Genomic DNA, 15,719 nt, shown 5'->3' with positions numbered 1-15,719 from the left:
TTTCCTTTTGTTCCTCCATGTCGTGTATTTCCTGTGTATGTGGTATTGCTTAGGCAGGTATAACTTAGCAAAGACTTTTAAGTATTGCACCTTTTTTGGGTTTTGACTTTTTTTTTTTTTTCCTTATAATGTTGCTTTTTTTATTTTGGTATTTAAAGAACTTTTTTTTTTTTTTTAAGCATCAATGTAATAGTACTCTGGGCCGAATAGGAGGCATCTTTTAATCCACAGTTATCACCAACATGTATGTACTTATGTTGGAATCAAAATGTATCAAACTGCTTTTTGTGAAGAGTTATTGCAGCCCTGAGGGGGTACCCCTTTATACAGAGCAGATGGCGGGAGGGGTGGGGTGGGGGGAGGGGAGTTGTAGGCCGGTAACGTGCTAGCACTTGTGTGAACATCCCAATCTGCATTATACTGTTTAACATAAAGTGCCGACATTCTGTACCAGCAAATACCTGCCCATTCCAGCCCTTGGTGGGAGCAGACCTCTACTGTCCTCCGTAACTTGCTGCTAGTGAGGACAAAGGAGTTTTTCTTTCTTTAGCATCTTCAGTGAAGGATATAACAATGCCTAATGTATTTGACTTTTAGCTCGTGTATTTGTGTAGGTGGGTGGGTGGGTGTGTATAGGAAAAGGCAAGAACTCAAGTGGTTTTGTGAGACAAAGAACGGGAATTCTGTAGTCCTCTCGGCTTGCCCTGTTGATCATGAACCTAGCCTGTAAAGAGATTGACACGCATGATTCAAGTGAGCGGCGGCTCACCCAAGTCATCACGGACCCTTCGTGGGTAGGTGGTCAAACTTGAGTTGCCAGCGTTGGTTTGGTCCATTGGATGCCTTGTAGAAACTAACCGTGCCCTCCTCCTGCTCTCGGTTTTCATCACCACCATGCCCCTTCCACCTCCGCCCACGTACAGTGTCTCCTCCCGGCCCTCTGCTGCTCTGTGTGCGGAGCACAGCCCTGCCATGTGGCGGCTCCGGGCGAAGAGCAGCCGTGGCCAGACGTCTCCAGAAGGCTAGCTCTTAGCGTCCCCGGGCTAGGCGAGGAGCGAGTCCCGAGGCTCCGAGAGCCAGTGGTGACCCTGCCATTCTGGTTTCCCGCCTGTCCTGCCCCACCTTCCACCCTTCCAGCCTGTTGGTTCCTTGACCTGCACTATGGGTTAGTTGAGTTCCTTACGATACTACGGTGAAAGCCGGGTGCTAGAGCCCCTCTTGTTTACAAGACATACTGAGGGATTTGAAATATGTAAAATTAACACGAGAAGCTAAAATGTTCTTCCATCATAAGCTTAAAGGGAAAAAATTTAAAACTTTTTAAAAAGACCAAAAAGTGCGTATATATATACATAGACATATATATATACATATAAATATATATTTTAGATGAAGACTAACTCTGGGAGCATTTAACAGTGTTTTTTGTTTTTCGTTTTTAACATTTATTTTCCTGCTTTAAAATTTGCAAGCATTCTCAGGAATTCTAGGGTAGGAAGCCAGTTTTTTGAAGATGGGTTTATTTAACCGTATCTTATCCTAGATAGACAGCTGTTTCTTTCCTGTTAATAAACTTTTACAAGTTCCTGAAACTTCAAAAAGTTTAAAAAATTTTTACGTAAAAAAAAAAATGTAAAAAGAGAAGTCTCCAAACGTTATTGTCATACTGGGGAATCACACCTTTTAAACATGTAGAAATAAATATTTTTTAAAAATGATCAATTTAGCAGCAACAGGTAAATTCATTATCTTTAAAAATGCGGGAGAAGGATTGAGCTTTCTAAGTGCTCTATCACGGATTTATTTGACATTGTGTGTGATTTAATGGGAGAGTGTTTGGTGTATATAAATGGAAATTCCATCACTTAGTTCCTTTCCATTTGAGACTGAACTGGAATCTCTCCTACTAATTTTTTATTTTTGTTAAAGGAACCCTTCTCCCTTCCCCCAGCCCTAGCAACGAAAGAAAGAAAGAAAAAAACCCAACAACTTAAAAAAAAAAAAGTAACTCTAATCTGTAAAATAGTACCGTTGGATTGCTGAGAATCTATGTAAAGAGTTAAGAAATATAGGTTAATAACTTTTGGAACAAATTTTAAATATAGGCATTACTAGAGGAAAAATATCTATGGACTGTTCTATTAATGAAGAATGTCTGTCTTACCTCCATTTGTTATGGCAGGAGGAGAAAATAATAGAATTTAATAAGGAACAAGTGATTTTACTTTTTTTGCTCCCAGCCACTGTTGTGCTCATTTTAAACGCTGTTTTAAAGATCTGCTGCTTAACTATCCCCGTCCCTCAGCCCGAGATGTGGAGTGTTTCCTTTCAGTTCTGGGTGATGTCGAACTCTCCTTTTGTATTCCCTCCTGGGGCCCGGGGTCAGAGTCCCCACGCATGACCACCGCTTCTCTCAAACATCTAAGCTTCCTGGTGGGAAAGAAACTCCCACTCGACACGTACAGGGAGTGGGTGGGGCTGCTGCCTGCAATTTCTCTAAAACCGCATCAGTGCCTTCGTACATACACCCAAGCACCCTACACGGGAACCCGTGTGTATGTGCCCGTGGTCCGGCCACTCCGCAGACGTTAAGACGCTGGCCCGATAAGGACATGGGAGTGGTTCTGGACAAGCCCCAGAGGCAGTGGGCTACACTTAAAGTCAATAAGCAAACAGAAATCAAGGATGTTCAATATGTTTTATGTCTGGAAAATGTGGAATGCCAAGGTCCTTCCGTGTGTTGGTGCCCTCCAGGTGTGTCCATGTGACAGCTAGAATGATCTGGAAAGTCTCTGTGTCAGGCCAGTAGAAAGGGGTTCGTATTTTTCATCCTTGTCCTTCCTCTCCTCCCTGTCCCTGTCCTTTTCATTTCTTTTCCATTTTTTTTCTTTCTTTTTTTTTCTTTTATCAACTTGCTGGAAGCTTTGCTTTTATTGGTTGGCAGTGACTTAAGAACAGGATATAGTGAGATGTAATGGAAGAGAAAGACTCCTTTCCATGGTATTCTTTGGCAAGAGCCATGTCTGCTGAGAGGATATGCGGCTTCAAAACACTTCAGAAATTCAGTGGGAATGTCTTCTCCACCACATTCTGGCCTGTGTGCAGAGGCTTGCTTGTCACCTCTCATTACAGACATTTGCTTCACAAGCATTCTGATCATGTAAATTAAAGCTTTCCAATTTTTTTTTACTAGTTCCCCTTTGTTTCTTTAAACACTCTATTACTGGTGGCTAGAGGTGTCCATCTCTCAAACATCAGGAACTTGGTTTCTGTCTACCACATGCGGAGCCAAAACAAAAGAAGCACTAGTAGGGAAAGGGGTGTCTTCATCACACTGGGGACCTGTGCTGGCAATTGAGATCCAGTGCCATTACCTAATTTTAGGTGTTACTGTGTTTTTAAAAAAAATAATTTTAAAAAAATAGCAAAGTTCCTATCTCCAAGACACTGTGAAAAAATGGATGTGGCATCTCCGATCCCTCAGCCCTAGCTAGCCCTTGATGTTCTTCATTTACGACATTCATAGAAGTGAAGTGGCAGTGCTGCAGTGAAAGCCCAAACAGAATTCTTTCATCAGCGTACCCCAGTACATGAGCATTCCCCATTGACTGCCATTCAGTTTGCTTTATTTATAGCAGTTTGATTTCCTATCACGATGGCTCCTGTTCTCAGAACTCTCCCACCTCTTCTGACACGAATGTAGCACACAAATTAGCCGTCGGTTCTTCCAAGTTCCTGTGGGCTGAATGTGGTGTAGAAGATATGCAACAGAAAAGAACGGAAAATAAATTCCTGCCTAGGAATTTGGAAGAGCTTTGATTCATACATCTAGCAGAAACTAAAATTTCACAGGCTCTTAGCTTGTTGCAAATACTCACTCTTACTTTCACCACTTTTTTTGTGTGTGTGTGTTTGGTTTTTTTTTTTTTGGGGGGGGGGTGCAGTTTTTGTAGAGTTAACAGCCAGATTCCATATCGACCTCAGATGCTTGTTTGCTTTTTAATTTTATTTTTTTATATTCTGGCATCTTGATTCTTTACACAGAATGAAGATGCCTGTGTGCTGAGCAAAGTGTTTCAGCCAAGCCTGTTTCTTTGCAGGGCAAACAGGATGTTTTCGGCAGACTTGGCTGTAGCAGCCATCTCTAAGATTAGGGAACAATGGAGTCTTTATGTGGAAAAAGTCCCCTTCTCCCCCGTCCCGGCATTCAGATCCAACATATGACACTTTGTAGGTGGTTGTTTTGGATTTGGAAGGTTTTGTGTGTTTTTTCTTTTTCTGTTTTTTTTTTATTATTATTATTATTATCTATAAGATCTTTAGCTCAGAGTAGAGATATATTTTTAGCTGTTAAAAAAAAAAATCAAACTTTCTTCTCCAGTATTTTTGCCAAGTTTTTGTCAACACTTCCTGTCCGTGCATTAACCACCCTTCTTAGTGTTATTGCAAAAAGAAACCTTATTCTTTGTTTTCCCTCCTCTGAGTGTACAACAGCCAGGCCGCATGCCATAGTGCAAATAAGCATAGTCTAGCCAGTGTGTGTGCAGTGAATTGTCAATCTTTGACCTCAGCATCATTCAGAAAATAGGGTTCCCTTGCCCTTACCCTCTGCTGCACCCCATGTTCCACCCCCTCTGCTTTCTTACCTGCAAGAACAGGGTGTCCACACAGTCTAGAAACAGACAAATATACATAATGTTGTCAATTATATCCTCAACCTATTAAAAACAAGATATATATATATATATGTAGTTTCACAGTTAGACCATACCCTGTAGTATGGTCTGTAGGTTCATGGCCAGTGCCAAAGGTGTGTGTATTTTCAGAGGTGGTCCCCACTTGTCAACGATAGTGTTGTTCTCTTGACCTTAAATTTGACAGAGGAGGTGCTGGCATCATAGTCTTTAGATTTGAAATAATCAACTTCCAAATCTGTGAACATTGTAATAACTTAACAATTGAACGTCGGCCCTCCCTACCCCACCCAGAATGCCGCCTCCTGCCCACACCGCCAAAGCAGAGAGGCCAGGAGACTTCATCCCCACCGGCTGGCACCCGTGCTTCCCACAGGCGGTCGCTCTGACAAGATCTGGAGTAATGACCCAGTGCTGTAACATCTGAGTGGTCTTTAAACTGTCAGTCTCCTGTAGAAGCCTGCTGCCATCACCAAAAATAGCAAAAGTCACCGAAACTGCCAGTGTTTGCCTCACAGAATTTCAATCATTCCCTTTTCAGTTAGCTGTACGCCTGAATTTGTTTTTAACGAGAAATTGCACATCAGAAAAGATGGTACTGCCCTGGTCAAGGGGCCTCTGCAAGACTCTGGGCTGAGTCTGCATTCTGCCAGCGCTTGTTTTGATCATGGGAGGGGAAAGGTCAGATAAAGGCAAGAAACGCTCTGTGTTAAATTTAAAAAAAGGAAGTGTTTCCCTAGTAAATCGTTTCTTTGGAAATAAAACCCCAATTGTAATGGACCCATTTTGAGGCAATATTAGGAAGTTGGGACTCTGTTTTAAAGAAGTAAAATTCCTTTTTACAACTAAGTAAACAGCAAAAGACCGAGCAGTGAGGGTGGCTAGCAGTACTCTCCTCCACCCCTTACCTGCTCTCGGGACCCCCTGCTGAAGGTGGCAGTCCTCCTGGGGCTGCTGAAAGGTGTGCACCCTCCTCGGGGGGGGGGGGGGGGGGGGGGGGGGGGAGCCTTCCTGCAGGACCAGCCTGACAGCAGAGCTTTACAGAGAACAAGACAGGTGTCCTGCCTGTGTTCGCCAAAAACAAAAAGGGGAGGTGTACATACAAGACTAAGGAAAAAAACCTTTGCAACCATTAAGTTACATGCCTTCTAAAGGTAGTATAGCTTCTCACTACGTGATACACTTCTTGCCAGAAAATTCGGGGTAATTAGAATACATGTGTTTAAAACACCACCTCTACCCCTCCCCCCTTTTTTAATTTTGTCCAAGGAATTAGTTACTTATGTGTAGTATTTCTGAATGTGCCTTTGTGAGTCCAGAGCCCATCTGTTTTAGGGAGAAGCTGCCCGTTAGGATAAAACAAAGATGGTCAGCCCAGCCTGTAGGGCAGGGAGCCTTTCTCCTGGCGGGCTCCGAGGCAGCTGGTTGAGTGTTCAGTAGCATCCATGTTGCACAGAGCAGGGGGTGGGGGCGGCTCTGGGGCCTGGGAGAGGGGCAGGGAGGTGGTGGTGCCCAGGTGACAGAGACCAGGTAGTTAGTCCAGGAGTGCAGGTTGAATTTATCATCTGCATTGCCTAGATTTCTTCGTGTATGTGTGTGTGTGTGTGCACGTCTGGTTGTCTTACTTTTTGTTTTTCTGTAAGCACTGGAGAGCTGGACTATGGTGACGTTTGTGACACATTCATGCATGTCAGGGTGGCACAGTCCCACCCTCTGGGTCTGTGTCCCGGGAAGGCAGTCCTCTTCGCACATGGAAGTCACTTCCTGTTGCTGTTTCTGTGAACAGGGTATTACACACAAGGGAAAGGCTTTGAAAGAATAAGATAGAAGTGTTTGAGAAAGAAAAGAGAAAAACCTGAAATGGTATTTTATTTCTTCAGAACTATTAGAGCTAAAGCATAGAAACCTGCCGCGTGTCTTCATTTGTTTTTACTTGTGTTAAACGATTCCACCTCTTCTCCCTACTCCCGATCTTCTAAAGAAATATCAAGTGAAAACTAAGGGCCACTTCATAATTCCTCAGAACTCCCCAAAGAGGAACCCGATCCCATCCCTCCCACAAGGTTCCTTCCACTTCCTTCAGCTCCATTCAGGAAGACTAAGGGAGGAGAGATGCCGCCTGTTGCTCTCAGTGCTTCACTCTCATTCCTCTCTAATGGCCTTGAAATGTATTATTATGCAAATGTGAATTTTGATACTGAATTTAAGAAGAGGTTGTTAGATTTTCTTTTTCTTCTTTTTTTGATCATCTTTGCTTCTTCATTTTGTAACGTGAATTGTAACTATGCATTCTGCAAAAGGGGGGAGGAGAGGGCAGACGGGAAGGAAGTGGCTTTGCATCTTGTTCTATGGTTTCTGTGTCCATGGTAGCCCATGTCCTGGTGGGGAAGGGGAGTGAGGGCAGGAAGCAGACCTGTGGGTCCTCCTGTGGTGGCTGGCAGGCCCGGCAGCCCGGCAGCGCCAGTGTGGTGCAGGGTTCTCCATCCCGGCCGTGCAGTGTTAACCCGGGCTCCTGTGGGGCCCGGAGTCTCCGGTGTTCTCTGGAAAAAAGTACTCATCCTTCTCTGAACTCAGAACCCTTTCAAGCTCAGGAAACCACGTCTCACTCGTGCTGACCTTAACGTTCCCCTTCCATCGACTTCTCTTCCCCCTCCTCGCTCCTTTTTAGCTTTCTGTTTTTCCTTCTTAATCATGTTGAAGTGAACTTAATTATAAGGAAACTGTCTCGCTCTAAGGGGACGAGGATTGTTGCTTGGCAGGCAGAAGGGATTCTCTATCCCATCCACTACCCCCCAACCAAACGTGAGCTCTCTGCTTCCCTGGCGTTCACGAAGCTGCGCATAGCTAGCGGGCAGTGAGGTGTTTGCCACGGAAAAGCCAGCGGCCTTCTCTTTGTCCTTCTCTCTGTCCTAACGGGATTCCTCTGTGGATCTTGCCTGTGGTGGATCGTGGCCCCGGCATTGCTCTGGTCCAGGCATTATTTGCAACACACATTGTCGCACCCAGGAGGTGGTCCTGCCCATGTTCAGTGTTCATGCAGCAGCTCTTGTCCACAGTACTGTAACGAGTCACACGTGTGACCGGTCTCCTGGTGCCCAGGCGAGGCTGCATGGGCACGATCTTATCAGGGTTCCAATCTGTTAGATTGCCTTCAGACACACACAGAAACAAAACCGGCAAAAAAAAATGAAAATCCTGATGTCTCAACTGTCTCACACAAAGTAATACCTCAAGGTACATTTCCCCTGCAGTGTAGGCCTTGACTTCCCTCCTTTTCTGACAACAGTGGGTCATCCTTTTGAAAATATGAACGTGTACATAGCAGGATATTTTTTGTAATTTTTTTTTTTTTTTTTTTTTTTTTTTTTTTCTGTGAAAGTAACCCTAAAATATGATACTTTTCTTTCTTAAGTCATCAGAAGTTTCAGATCTTACTCTTTCATGTTTAAGAAGAGAAAGCTGAACCGGTCAGGGTGTGGACTTGCATTTGTGGGCTGGTGTTCCCTCCATTGCCCCCCCCCCCCCCCCCACTCACAATGACAGCAGGCCAGTATCTGAAGCCTGTTTTGGATGGATGCCATCTATTGCAGCCTTCTCCCTCCAGGTGGGGAGTCTGACTTCTCTCTTCTGGAAGCAGAATGTGCTCCGTGGGAGACCTGGAGCTCTCAGCCTTTTTTGATTTACACACACACACACACACACACACACACACACACACACACACACAGTAATTGAGTAGCATTCTGTAGTTCACGAAGAGAGTCAGTCCCTGGCATTTCAGTTTGGCTCTGTAGAATTTATAGCCTTGTCATCTTGTCATACTCTGGACATGTTTTGATTTGTTACTTACACAGAAGCTCATCTGAGATGTGCAGTCAGCCGCCCTGCCCCAAAAGGCTGGTGCACGCTCAGACACTGCCCCCTGCGTGAGGCTTGGCCGGCATTAGGTAGAGGGAGTGAGTTTAATCAATGCTGCTTGTAGGGCTCCGTCAGCTGCTATGCTCTTAGATTTGGCCACTAACAAGGCAGGGTCAGAACCGCTTCTTCACAAATACCTGACCCCCTCACCTCCGTCTTAAAGACACACGCTGTGTCTGTCAAGAAGCCCTTTTCAGTTGTAACTTGTACAGTGACGACTTCCTTTGAGGGGAAGAAGCTTGATTGTAAATGCATGTACGTTCACCTCTCGCCTTCCGATTTTGGCTTTGTTGACCTTGGGGTTTGATTTCTGTTGGTTTGGAGACCTCTTTTCCATCAGTCTCCTTCCTCTGACCCCTCAGAAGTTCTTCCTGCCCGTATCCCTCCACCACCCTCCCAAAGGGCTTTGTTGATCTCTGCACTACTTCCCGGGGCACGCACTCCCCCACCACCACCTTTGCACACACACCCGTGACCAAAGTGTGTCCAGTGATCTCACAGAAGACATCAACAATGGTGCCTGCACCATGAATGTGCTCACAGAGACACGTGCACAAGGATCCTGCACCCTTGGCCTTAACCTCAGTATGACTTAAGGTGCAGGAACGTTTTTAACAGGTTTTCAAATACAATTCCCATCTGGGAGGTGGGGGGCACGGGGGAGGCAGACACAAGAGCTCAGCTGTGCCGGCTCCTAACTCTCACCATTTGCTCACAACTTCAAATTCTGTGCCCACCCCGCTCCCATCCTTGTTCTGAGTAACCAAAAACAGACAAAAGCAACCCGAGGAGAGATTTCTGGACTATTTTGTCTTTCTCCATTGAGATGGAGATACAAATGCTGCTTTGGGTTCCATAATCTTAGGGGGCTATGTTTACAGAGTAAAATACATCCTACCAAATCAGGAACTGAAAAATGGAACCTCTGCAGTGAGAATTAGGTCACTGACGGTGAGCGAGAGAATCGAGGGGCTGGGGGTGCAGAGGAGGACAGACGGAGAAGTCCCATTTCATTGACTTGTGACACATTGCTCCCTTCCTCCGTTTCCTCCCTTCACTGCTCTCCTGGCCCTCTGGACAGAAGGTGCAGAGAAGGGCACCAGAAAGAGGCTAGACTTTTAAAAGGCAGCTCTCCAACTTTGCACACAAACAGGTCACAGGAAGGTACCGTAGAAACCCTCTCCTCAAACTGTCGGCAGAAACTGAACCTGTAAGACGACTGAACAGTGGCACCACATTGATGCTCTCTCTGCAGGTTACCTAGAAGTGTTTTGTTTTTCTTATACTTGAAATAGCTTTTACAATATTATTTTGGTGGCTTTCTTTCCTCTCTTCCGGTGGGCAATGGAGAAAAGTGGATGATGGGATTTTAAGGAAGTTTGAGGGGAGAAAAGGAAGGATGTGGCATTGTCTTTTTTTTTTTTTTTTTTTTTCCTTAAAGATAGAGGTTTAATCAAACTCCCATATGTTGAAATTGCTCCTCATATTACTGGTTTTACATGGACACAGAAACTAGGCACTTTAGAGGTGCACTTGCATGGCAGGCTGGGCCCCCCTTTTCTACATTTTATTTTACTTTTTTTAGTATAGTGGTACTTAAAATCACTGGTTCACTTATAAAACCAATAAAATGTTAAACTCTACTAATGTACAAATAAGCTGAAAAGTTGCATTTTATGTGTATTTTTTGCCATAGCAGGTACTGTATTTCTCATGCTGGATTTCAAAAAACAAAAAACAAAAAAAATCAAAAACAAAAAAACTAAAGGGTGGTGTTTTACTGGATTGTGACAGGTTGAATAATAAGGAATTAAGTCTTCGTCATTTCATTAAAGCTGAGAGATGATGTAATGCATATATAAGAGTTTTCTGAAGGGTTTTTTTGGGCTTTTAAACAGCTTATTTTTGTTTTTGTTTAGTATTTTATTTTATTTTGGAAAGATATGATTGTATTATGTGCAACTCAGTTGCTTACATTATAACTACAAAATATTTTTGGGTTCCTGGAAAAAAAAAAAAAAGAAAAAAGACTAATAAATGTGTTTGGCTGCTAAGCATTTACTGAGGTTTCCTGTTTTATTCTGCCAATTTAATTTGCTTGTTTGTTGAATATTTGTATTTTGCTACTCTTCTTCCTCTCTCTGCTCCACACCTGAAAGCTATCCAATACTCAGCGTCTAAATTGGGCCTCGACTTCACCTGCCTTGCCGTGGTATGTTTTTGCTGTTGGGGATGGCCGGTTGGTGGTGGGTTTCTGCTCCTTGTTCTTGCTGCCTGCTGCAGTGCAGAGTTCAAACTCTCTAACAGAAATTGATGTCCTGCCTTTTGTTGTCCCCTTTTAATCCTTATTTGCATTTGGAGTAAGAGCAGTAGAGCAGAGGAAAGAAGAGAGAAGACTCCTGCCCAGGGCTGGCTGCATCCCCCCAGCTGCTGCTGCTCCCCGGGAACAGAACCAACCAGCTTTACAGAGAACTCTCCTGCTGCTCTCTGCCCCGAGATCTCACTGCCGAGGAGCATAAGAGCCCTCCCCTAACGGCGAGGTTTGCTTATTTACCGTTCGCTGCTAACATAGAGACTTGTTGAGACATGGGATTATGAAACACCTCTAGAATGGCCAAGGGGAGAAAGGTAGGGAAGGCAGTGCTAACTCCCAGGTTCTGTGTTTGACCTAATTCTCAGGATGCTGTGTGAATGGACAGCAAACCACATTTCACGAGGAAACGTGGCTCAGAATAACTTACCAGTAATTAGCTGATCATAGGTAACATCGGTTGGTGGTTTACCATCAGCTGGGCACTGCTCTAAGCACACTATGTGTATCCATTTCACTGAAACTTGTCACAGTCACTGCTGACCCCATACTAGGAACCCAGATAGGATTCAAAAGTTACCAAATGCCTGTGCTGCAAAACACTTGGGCTTCTGAGGAAATGGTCCAAAAACAAGCCTGTTGTACACGGTGGTGGGCCACATGCCATCCAGGTCTTTTATCATACAACTAGAGGCCCTGTACATGGAAATTCATGCACTGGAGGGGGAGTCCCTCACCCCGACCTGCCCCCTCTCAAAATCGCGGAGCCCTTAGGAGTGGGAGGCCACCTGGTGATCAGGGAAAGGCCATGCCCCATCACACCTCTGCTGCTGCCACTGCTGGCAGCACAAACCTTGGCCAGCGTTGGTTACCTGAGCCTCTGGCAGCCCTGGACAGCTGGGCAGCCACCATCCAAGGCTTGCCTGTGCCTCAGGCGGGCCCTGGGGGGCTAGAGGACTGAGGGGACTGGAGGAATCCAGAGGCAGGCGCATGGAGTGGCCGAGCCCTCCTCGGGGTGGGCCCGGCCTTGCTGTGCCTGTGCTGCCCCAGCAGGGCTGAGGGGACTGGGTATCACCATCTTGTGGCATGGGTGCCACCATCTTTGAGGGTGGGGCAGTCAATTAGCATATTCCCTCCTTTCTGGCTGTGAGCACCACCATCTTTTGTGAGGGTGTGAGGGTCAATTAGCACATTCCCTCTTTTTGAATAGGATAAGTAACTACTGGGAAATCTGAAGTGACGAGGTGAGCTCTTCAAAAACATCTTGAAGGGCACTCTGTTACAAGTTGGTGGTGGTGTGTGTGTTTAAGAAATAGAGATCATTGTAAACACTACGAAAAACCAACAAAGATGTTGGATATTTTAAAAACGCACCAATGGCTAATGGAGGATATTTTGTAGAATTAAAGGTGGTACTCAGCCTTCCTCACTGATGTGCCCTGCTGTCACCTTAGGATATACCTCAGGATATGCTTATAGCAGGCTTCTACACGCCTTCCATCCACCCCAGCTATACACTCCATACTCACCCAAAATTGCTTCTCTCCAGAATCACTAATTGCAGCATTCTTGACCTTGACCTCTGTCCTCCCAGCCAACTGGTTCCCACTCCTTTCTGGCTGTGTCTTTCTCCCTCACTGGCCTGCTCTCTTGCTCCTTTTTCCTCTGAGCTCTAAATTTTGAAGTGCCCCTGGGCTCAGGCCTCAATTCTGTTTTCTGTTCACATTGCGTCCCCTTTTCCCTTCCCCAGAAGAGTTCAGTCAGCCCAGTGTTTTTAAATACAACACATGTCTCCTTCCTGCCTAAATTATATCTCCAACCCTGACCTTTCTGATCTACCTAACTAATTGTTTATCTACTTCTAAGTCTAATGGAAAAGACCCTCCACCTTTCCTGTCAAATCTACTTCCCCGGTCTTAGTAAATGACACCACTGTTCACCCAACTGTCCAAATCCATAACTTCTTCACATCGCTGATTTAGTCCATCACAGAGTCCTGTCAGTTCTGTACTGAACATATGTCCACATGTCACACCTCACCACGACCAGTGTGTGGGTCCAATCACCCTATACGCTCACCTGGACCACTGCAGTAGCTTGCTAGCAGTCTATCATCTTTCCCTTAATCCCACCCCAGACTATTCTCTGTCCATGTCACTACCCTCCAGTGGTTTCTCCTCACAATTGAAATCCAAACTCCGTACCATATCCCATAAACCCTTCACAAATCCCACATGCACTCTCATCCCCTCTGACTCCTAATCTCAGTCTTACAGTGGCCTGATTAGCCTTCCTTTTTCTTAATTGCACAAAGCTCATGTCTACCTCAAAGCCATCATGTTTATTTCTCCATTGCTTGGAATGCTCTTTCCTCTCTGCATCTTTGTCTAGTCACTGATGAAAAGTGAGATCATACTTGAATATCCTATCAAAAATGGTTGTTACCTCCCCCATCCATACCCTAGACCAGTGGTCAGCAAACTCATTAGTCAACAGCCAAATATCAACAGTACAACAATTGAAATTTCTTTTGAAAGCCAAAATTTTTAAAACTTAAACTTCTACAAATGCCACTTCTTCAAAATAGACTCGCCCAGGCTGTGGTATTTTTGTGGAAGAGCCACACTCAAGGGGCCAAAGAACCGCATGTGGCTAGCGAGCTGCAATTTGCCGACCATGGTCCTAGGTCAATGTTCAACCACTGAGCAATGCTGGCCAGGCTCATTGGTTGCTCCTTGTGTGTGCCTTGGCTAGAGATTGAACCCAAAACCTTGGCATATCGGGGATGATGATCTGACCTACTGAGCTACCCGGCTAGAGCAAGACAATTTAGTTTCAAAGTAGAAGGAAGAGATTGTCAAAAAAAAAAAAAAGCTAAATATTGCAACCACACAGGAAGGATGATTTAGTAAAGGGGGAAAACTTATTTGGCTCAAAAATCAAAATTATGTAAGACTGGAGATCTGGTACACGAAATTTGTGCACTGGGCTGTGGGGGGGCCTGCACCCTCTTGCAGTCTGGGACCCCTCGGGAGATGTCCGAATGCAGGCTTAGGCCCAATCGCCCAGGGATCCGGGATCCCCCCTACAGTCCAGGACTCCTCACTCCTTACAGCCCACCTGCTCACTGCTCCTTACTACTCAACTCGCTGCTCCCTAGCACTGCCGCAGAGGTGGGAGAGGCTCTTGTACTTGCCAGCCATGAGCCTGGCTTCTGGCTGAGCAGCACTCCTCCTGTGGGAGCACACTGACAACCAAGAGCAGATCCTGCATTGAGCATCTGCCCCCTGGTGGCCAGTGCACATCATAGTGACCAATCTTTCTGCCAGTCATTCTGCTGTCCCATCAATTTGCATATTAGGATTTTATTATATAGGATATACAGTGGGAATTTTGCTCCTAGTTTTGTTCCCTGCCCATCTCATTCCCTGCATGTGTTTCCCCGCCCCCTCCAACATTTAGACTTTATCATATTCTTTATGCAAACATATGTTATGGAGAAGGACCTTTTGCTTATTAGAGGAAGTTGTCGGTAATCAATGTGGTTTGGAGAAAACGAGAGAGGGCAAGGAGTTGTAGTGCAGTGCTAAGGAATAAGTCAGGGAGAGGAATGAATTTGTTGAATACAGATCCCAGACACTGAGTTAGGGGGTCAGCATCTATTTTTAAATCAGAGGAGAAGGGAGAGATTAAAAATCCATGATAAAATAATTAAAAGCAAGATAGTGTCCTGAATGAAGGGCTAGAAGGCTGGAGGCAGAAACTCCTATTTTGTGAAGGAAGGATAACAGCAAAGAGAAGCAGGGGCAGGAGAAAGGGCTGGCAGGCCAAGGAGACAGTTGCATTTGCAATAGTCACAAGTGAGAACAGTCAACTCCATGGCACATCAAAGCTATGAAACACTGCAAAGAGTGGAAAGTTGAAGGAAAGAAGTTCATCGTTCCAGAATTGCCTGCCCTCATCCCCAAAAGGAATCCTCTGCAGCTCAAGAGGGGAGATGGAAGAAGACCTAAATGACAAGCCCAGGTGACTGATGGGTTTCTCTGGTTCAAGGTATTCTGAAATCAGTGCTGCACTCAACTGATAAATCTGGAGTCCAGATGGGAGACATGAAGGAGCCATAGAATGAGGACACTGAAGAGGTGTTACAGAAGTGGGGGGAGAAGTACAATGTCAGGATCCAACTTGTATCTTGGCTATCGTAGGCCTTAGTTCTCTTTCTGGGCTAGGCTCTTTTGGGCATTATTCATTCACCCAGGAAACATTTATTGGACACCTATATTCTGCTAGCTCCTGTGCTAGGTGCCAGGGATATGGGTGACCAAGACATGATGGCTGAGTTTGGCATCAATGGGAAAAGTAAATTCTCTGATGAAAATTATGAGAGGCCTGTAAGCCATCTATGAAATCCCAGAGATGGGCAGGGAGGACACTACAGGAGTGATATATATATATATATATATATATATATATATATATATATATATATGTATGTATTTAAGTGAATCTGAAATAAATGAAACAAATGAAAAGATGACAGGAAAGTTACTGTCAAAAACAAGATCTTTACTTAAGATCTAATCAATGTTTAATATCCTTGAAATACAGTTACTGGGAAAGAGGAGCTCACCTCACCAAACAAGCTGGGAGGTCTTACTTTTAGTGAAAGGCTCAGAAGGCAATGTAAAATTTTTATTTATTGATTGATTTTAGAGAGGAAGGGCCAGAGGAAGCATGGTGAGTGGGGGAGAGAGGGAGAAAGAGAGAAACTTCAACTTGCTGTTCCACCCACTGGC

The sequence above is a fragment of the Pipistrellus kuhlii genome, unplaced genomic scaffold (assembly GCF_014108245.1).
Source record: "Pipistrellus kuhlii isolate mPipKuh1 unplaced genomic scaffold, mPipKuh1.p scaffold_m20_p_3, whole genome shotgun sequence".
In the NCBI taxonomy this organism is placed as follows: Eukaryota; Metazoa; Chordata; class Mammalia; order Chiroptera; family Vespertilionidae; genus Pipistrellus; species Pipistrellus kuhlii.
This window is presented reverse-complemented; position numbering follows the sequence as displayed.